This window comes from Liolophura sinensis, chromosome 9 (genome assembly GCF_032854445.1).
Source record: "Liolophura sinensis isolate JHLJ2023 chromosome 9, CUHK_Ljap_v2, whole genome shotgun sequence".
In the NCBI taxonomy this organism is placed as follows: Eukaryota; Metazoa; Mollusca; class Polyplacophora; order Chitonida; family Chitonidae; genus Liolophura; species Liolophura sinensis.
The window spans coordinates 24,219,172-24,227,510 of NC_088303.1; positions in this window are offsets into that span (position 1 = coordinate 24,219,172).

The window sequence follows — 8,339 nt, forward strand, 5'->3', positions numbered from 1 at the left end:
TGTTATTGTTATTATTATTATTATTATTATTATTAAAAATGTTGGCGCGTGCCACTCTCAACTTTTCATAGCTATTGAAGCCGACTGAAGTTTAAAGACAGACTGCCAATGATAAAGGGTACTTATTGCGTACTGGCTGGAGGAGGTGTGTCCACCTGTCGTGATTGACAGGTTGTTAAACAATACGTTAATGTCTGTGCCGTAGCAGCAAAAAATTTTGTCGTTCTGTCCGTTGGTTGATCGGTTGGTCAGTTGAACACGGTCTTTTAACATGAGCCATTCATTTAACCCGGGTCCTCACTGCAAGACTACTCCAAAAACAGTGCACGGTCGACTCCTTCAGAAATTCGCGGAGCAATTCGGCATAAATCGCACAGAAGAGAGCATATTGGTACTGGCAATCATCTATGGATAGAGAATGAATGAATGTCCTACGACTGAATTACTTATATACCGCCAACTTCCTAAAATTCCAACGATGAACTTGTAAATACTGATAATATTTAGCACCGGGAACGTACACAAATCGTAACATACTCGGGCAAACTCGCAGAAATCTCGACTGAAAGGAGGAAAACTCCTAAGATTTCAGACTGCACCCCCGGGACAAGTCAGAGCCAGCCCGGCACTCAGGATCAACAGAAGGATGACTAAATTGTTGGTGGAGTTTTATGAGGATTTTCTACTTCTCTTCTGGGTTCATATCTGCATCCATTAAGAGGATTTCTGACTGGGAGCAGCAGCAGCGCTATGTGGCCCAAATGAGGTGTACTGGGATCAATTGATTGAACGTGTTAACCTGATTATCACTGAGGTCAAGAACTGTACCAGATCTCTTGAGTGAGGTTTTTTCTCCGGGATACTGGGTTGTCAGAAACTTGGACTGATGTAGGGTCAGCACGATGTGGACAATCTTTCGCCCAATGGAAGACAGACTGGCATATTGTACATTTGGTTCGTTTACCAAAACGATTTCAAGGATTGGTTCCTCTAGGGTTGGTAAAATTATTGCTGGATGTCTTTGCAGGGTTCCCTTGATTAGATTTTTGTAGGAAATCCCTTCTAGTGAAAAATACTTCTTCTTGAATAGCACTGGCTCTGCCCACAGAGGATAAAAAAGCCGTCTGTTGATCAGTAAAAGTTCGTTTTAGCGCTAACTTCATGGGTGTGAATTTTAAATTCGATGATGCAGCAAGAGCTGGCTGTCTCTCCTGTGCGGTTAAACTTGCCGAGTCGGGGTGTTTAAAGGCTAAGACCGCTTCAGGCAAGTTCATTTTGTACTTTTTACACTGAGTGTAACGATGCTCAGATTCAAGGACCAAGTCCGCCATTTTGACTCCGGGGAGTTCCCGGAATGAATCGAAATTCGTGTAAGACTCAAAGGCCAGAACTTCGGTTTCTTTCCAAAACAACTCATCAAGCGCGTTCAACAGAATGTCCATACCGCCATCTTTGTTTAACTCCGCCACGTGTGTCTCCAGAGCTCTAGAGCGGGCCTGGCCGGTCAGCGTTAGAGTAACAGCCAATACTTGACGCTTCTTTTCTAGGTCTGTGACGAACCGCCAGATCTGTATTTCGTTTTACCGGACCACGTCCAGGGCCCACCACAGGCGGATTCTTGCAGTTCTGTGCCATCTTGCACGCTCTGCTATCACTAATACAACACGAGCGTACTCAATCATTGTCTCAACAATCACGTTTTCATTCACCATCTATTGCTCCTTGACGCAAAGCACCTCTGAGACAGGAAAGCTCCACATCACCTTACATGCATACATACAATGCACATTTAGAAACTCGTGTAATGAAATTGACCTAAATTCATGTAATCAACCTAGACTAGCGTAATGAATCGACCTAGACTCGTGCAATGGAATCGTACTAGATTCGTGTAATGAAATCGTACTAGACTCGTGTAATGTAACTAGACTCGGCCTCCCTCGAATCATTCCCGTAACGAAATCGTACTAAACTCGTGCAATTCTCGTACTGTGCCGTGCTGTGGTTGTGAAAGAACTGAAAACGATAAATCCAATTGGCTAACAGCAACAATTACGTTAAAAGGCAGGTTTTACCCTACAAACCTAGGCCTCTATTCAGAGAATAAATAGTTGTTACATTTCACGTCTAACTTACCAAAAGTGATAGCCATGGAAGCGGCCAAGTTTACGCCCGCTTCTTCAAAAGGGTTTAGGGCTGAAATGTCACCATCTATGGTCATTTCCCGTATACCGGGGTTAATTGAGAGCTGTATACTATGCCATGAACCTAATAAGAAAACAACAATATGTGATTAAACACATTTACAATGCACAGAGTGTACTTAACATATAAAGTTCGTCGCTCATCTTATAAAGCAAGTAATTCCATAAGTCTTCTTCCCACAGCGAATTAACAGCAATTAGTCCAAAATGCTGAGCGTAAAATCGCGAGTCAGAGAAAAGATATGTGGTACATTACTGATAATTCATGTCTGTGTATGTGTACTGAATGTGCAACTCACCGACTGGCTTGAGTACGTCTACAGATATCCTAGAAACGCTCTTTCCAATCTCAAAAGCCAAGGTTGCATTGTGAAGGAAAAGTGAGGGGCCTTTCTGAGTCCCGGTGCTGTGTATCAAATACACCTTATCAGAAGGAATTGCCATTATTTTCACCCACATCCATAGTGTCATAGTGTCGTTGGAGAACGTCGGAGAATTTGCATTCACAAAAGGCTGCACTTGTATCGGATTTGTTTCAGTATTTGGCTTGAAGTATAAGGCTTTCTTATACACACCTGTCCAGATACAATAAAATGAACCTGTTTCAGTGATTGATTTCTTAACTTTTTAATTCATTAATTAACAACCGGCATCAGTCATTCAATAGCTTCGTGATTTTAACAGTGCTTCTTAGTTAATTAACTCCCACAGAGGGCCATGCAATTTTGACACCGCTTACATCGGTTTCTGCTTTTGTTGAATTGAACGAATGTTCGCCTGATTTAGTTTAAAGTATGATAGATAGTTTAATTAATTTTCAGCCAAGTTATACAATGAGAAAGTTAGTGATGACACCAGATGACAATGGGACGTTTATCTCAGCATCTGGTGTCACCACCTTATGCCATCTGTAGGTGTTACTCTTTGGGGAAAGTATCTGATTTCTCTTCCCTCCGGAGGACAAACATTTTCATTAATTAAAATCCCCACATATTCGCAGAGATACGAAGAATGGTGGGAGAAACATGATAAAGGGTAATCAAATGAAAGACATGAAGAACAGTGGATACGGACATACAAATGCAAACAAGAGGGGCAAATGACGAATGATGCATGGGATACACGTTAAGAAACAGCCGTTACTGTAAACACTCCGACAACAGCCAACGATTATGATATAAAAAACTATAGCATAGTTGTAGTCATATTGACAAATGTTCACACGTCACACGTTACCTAAGGGTTGATTCTGTTTCTGTAAATGCTTAAATAGTAATAACTTACAAACTCAAATGTCACAAATAACTGTTACATATGGCAAACCATTTGGCGAATTAATCTTCATTCTTCTCCATGTGCAAAAAAATTCTACACATGTTCGATTCTTTAAGATTTGTACATTAATTATTTACTATACAAATACGTGATGTTATTTTATACACCTGTACAAGTCCTTTGTACTTAGTCCGAAATCTTTTGTACATATGTGCAAATAAAATTTTATTTCACATATGTAAACTTTTTATGCACATGTATAAACGTTGTCCACATATGTATAAATTAACTTTGAGTCAGATGAACATATATTTGTATCTATATATAAAAGAACCCGGACATATGCGTAATTCCTAATTTGTACGCAGCCATGCGGGTTTCTACAGTTTTCTGTTTTGCACGTTGGCTGAAGCGACGCTGTGGGCCTCTTGTGACAGATGACGGGTTGCTTTAACACTGAATCCAGTCCTCCCTCAGTGCACTGCGAACATATTTTGCTTTCAGGTATTGTCATCGTTTAGCAGGAAGATTATTAGAAAATATAAGTACTTAGTACGTAACAGACTTTCTGGAGAACGTTATGAGTCCGCATTTTCTGTGTTCAGTACCACCTAACCGGGGATCCAAATACATGTATTCCAGAATTTTGCGTGCAAAGAGGAAACCATCAACAAGAGACGGATGTTAATTCAAACTCAGGGCATGCTGTCTAATTATAACACCTTGTATATCCGTGCTCAACTAAACATCTTGAACCCTAGATCAATATTTCAAACTATATAAAGTATAGACATAGTCTACAACACATCGTGACTCCAAGATCTGGCCAAACCGATGGTCTGCAGAGAAGGACAAAGAATAATACCAGGTAAAAGTTTGCCATTTGCGTACAAGATTAATTAATTACCCTTGTTATACATGTTTAAGCAAATGAATTGTATAATGATTTACTTAAACATGCATAACTGTGTTTAAGATGGTTTTAAGTTGTTTCACATGACCAGGTGTTATGATTGTGTTACATAGCCAGGTGAATTTCAAATATCTGTGTACCGGTACTACTTCATTACTGCGAACCACTACTGTCTCGGGTTTCAAAATCTAGAAAAATGTACAGCCACATACACCCTCTTCCAAAATGAACACAGAACAGTTCGGTCATCCATGCGATAAGTATTTCTGGGAAAAAGATGTGTTTACTTTTGTCTTACCCGGTTCATTTCCCAGCTCATCCAGTGTGTAGTGTTTGTCGGCTTTAATGGGAGCTTGGTAGGTAGTGAACGCCGAAACTAAAAAAATAAAAATATGTTGACAATATCAGAAAAACAACTATACGTCTTACAAATAGCTATAACACGGTCACAGAAAGGTGTGTATACTCGCTGGATGTATCAGTACCTTGTATAATACCAGTCAATGACAATTATGTCTGGTAATTTTATTGTTGGTAACACGAGTTATAGCCCATCCCCAAGTTGAGATGTGTTTAGAGAAGCATTCGTGTACATGTTCTGTAAGTCTCCTGAGTTGGAAGAAGCTTTCGTGTACATGTTCTGTAAGTCTCCTGAGTTGGGAGAGGCTTTCGTGTACATGTTCTGTAAGTCTTCTGTGTTGAGAGGAGCATTGATGTGCCTGTTCTGGAAGTCTCCTGTGTTGACAGAAGCATTCGTGTGCCTGTTCTGTAAGTCTCCTGTGTTGAGAGAAGCTTTCGTGTACATGTTCTGTAAATCTTCTGTGTTGAGAGAAGCATTCGTGTGCCTGTTCTCTAAGTCTCCTGTGTTGAGAGAGAAATTTGTTCCTGCTCTCAAAATGTTCTGTGTTGAGAGAAATGTGTGCCTGTTCTCTAAATCTCCTGTGTTGAGGGAGAAATGTGTGCCTGCTCTCAAAATCTTCTGTGTTGAGAGAGGCATTCGTGTGCGTGTTCTCTAAATCGTCTGTGTTGAGTGAGGCAATTGTGTGCCTGTTTTCAAAATCATAAAGAGGATTCCCCAAATCCTCTTTTCTAACAAGTAGCAGTTGTGTTTCTGTTCTCTAAATTTCCCTGGACTGGCTGAACTTCTTTTGACATCTTCCAAACCTGAATGCCAGGATGTTTATAATAGCTGTGGAATAGTATGTATGTGCTTAATATGTTTGTAAGTTACATGTGTCTACATATACTGAAGAAAGATTTCAATCTACGTGCATTCGAAATTCAAAGATTCTCAAATTTATTTATCTATCTGATTTTTGTTTAGCACACCATGCACAAGAATTTTTCACCCTCACCATGACGGTCCATTTTCTGGGTTGAGAGAAGTCATGGGACAAGGGTAAACCAGCAGCAACCTTTGGCGAGGAACTGGCGAACCTACTCACGCGTGACGCATAGATATGCACACTATATCGGTGGAATAACAATGTGCGCAAATGGCCACACAAATGTTACCGGGAACTAATCGTTACCAATACACCAAACACATTCCCATAGCCACAGGAAGGCAAGCACCTTCAAACATTAGACCACGGCCTGTTCCCATTCTCGAATGCATCTGATGTTGTTGCCAGTACTACACTGCACCTAGCCATTGGAAGACCAGCAGTTTTAAACATTAAACCACGGCCTGTTCCGATTCTCGAATACATCTGATATTGTTGCCAGTAGTACACTGCACCTAGCCATTGGAAGACAAGCACCTTTAAACATTAGACCATGGCCTGTTCCGATTCTCGAATATATCTGATGTTGCTGCCAGTACTACACTGCACCTAGCCATTGGAAGACAAGCACATTTAAACATTAGACCACGGCCTGTTCCGATTCTCGAATGCATCTGATGTTGCTGCCAGTACTACACTGCACTTAGCCATAGGAAGACAAGCACCTTTAAACATTAGACCACGGCCTGTTCCGATTCTCGGATACATGTGATGTTGTTGCCAGTACTACACTGCACCTAGCCATTGGAAGACAAGTACATTTAAACATTAGAACACGGCCTGTTCCGATTCTCGAATGCATCTGATGTTGCTGCCAGTACTACACTGCACCTAGCCATTGGAAGACAAGCACCTTCAAACATTAGACCACGACCTGTTCCGATTCTCGAATATATCTGATGTTGCTGCCAGTACTACACTGCACCTAGCCATTGGAAGACAAGCGCCTTTAAACATTAGACCACGGCCTGTTCCGATTCTCGAATGCATCTGATGTTCTTGCCAGTACTACACCGCACGTTATAGATAAAAGAAAGTACAGTTGTTTTTATCAGTACTAAATTGAACGTTATTTCGAAAGAAAGTTGAGTTGATGTACTTGTCACCAATACATATCATGTTATGATGAAAGACGACCAAGCAAATAAAACTTACATCCCTAATTTGTTTTGATTTTTTGATTTAACAAGACAAAACTAATGTTGAGTTTGTCTGGTAATGTTTTGGTTTATTGTTGAGAATTTCCTTTACATTTAAGAACATCTTCTCAAGTGACGGAGATTGTTTTACGATTACAAAGGTTCGGCTATATATAGCACAAGCCTTGAGCATATGATGGCAAAGTGGTGACTGTTGGGTGATGTTAAAATGTTGAGACACATACCTGTACTCGTACAACTCGTCAAAAGCAAAAGCCACGTAAAACCTACAATGTTGAAAGAAAATGATTATACAGTCTATATTACCAGTCGATTTACCTTTTTTTCCCATTTTACCCTTTTAAAACAGTTCATTGGAGAAAATCCACTTAACTTGTCCAAAAACATGCAGACAACCTCCGATATAGTTCTTTATTCTTGATGAAAATAACTTAAAAGCACCTAACAAAGTACCTCTTCATAAGGAAAAACTTAACTATAAGTGAAAGTACACATCTTTTTTTCATCTGATTAAATCACCAGATGACCCTTACCGGAAGGTTCTATTTGCCAGATCATTGCTGTTATCGCCTTGGCAACGTAGTTAATCCCCAGCGACTGTCTCAGAATGCCATCTGGCAAAGTACAGTAGGGAGCATCCAAAACCACACTATTGCCTTAGTGGTGACTTCAGTTTTACAAGTTTACTTACTGGATATAGAGTCGAACCGATACGAACGGGTACCTTTATTATTTAACATGTTTTATTGATTAAATAGAAGCTTGGGGATCGAATTTTACTTCGTAATTATTAATAAATAAATAACGTGTCATCTTAGAGTCTGGATACACACAAATGAAAACAAAGAAATAGAGAGTCCTGGCAATGTTCCACTACTTACTTTCTTCGTGGCTTTTCATCTTACTCGGTTTATTGACCGGCATTGCTCAGAAACGTGTACACACCTCAGTTTGGAAGGGCAAAGCCCCTTAATACTGCACTTTGATAAATTCCACAAACCTTTTTATTGAATCTGATTTTCATTTGCCAATATTCCGTACAATAAATTTTCCTCTGTTCACCATCAACCCATATATCGGAAGGTTCTTTAGTATACAAGTTTGAAAGCTACATATTTCTCATATCGAAACTAGATTACATGTTATGCAATATACGCATCTCGTAGACACGATCTGAACTCGTGTCACTCAAAACACTAAGTGAAGGAATTTCACAGCTTGATTAATCATTAGAGCTTCTAAAAGCCAGGCAAAAGCTCTTTAACATGCACTATAAAGGTTAATTTGGTTGTCAAGCAAGTCGAGTACAGTTCAAGTTAGCATACGATATGTTACTTCCGCGAGATCTTGACTAATACTGGGGAAACTCACTGGCGATATTTGTTCGCTATGAAATATATTAGGCTCCTTAAGTTTTCTACAACCAGTTACCAGTTTTCTACGCGTTAAGAGACATTAGTTTTTTAATTCTGCGTTAAGGGTCGTTAGTCCTATCATGGTT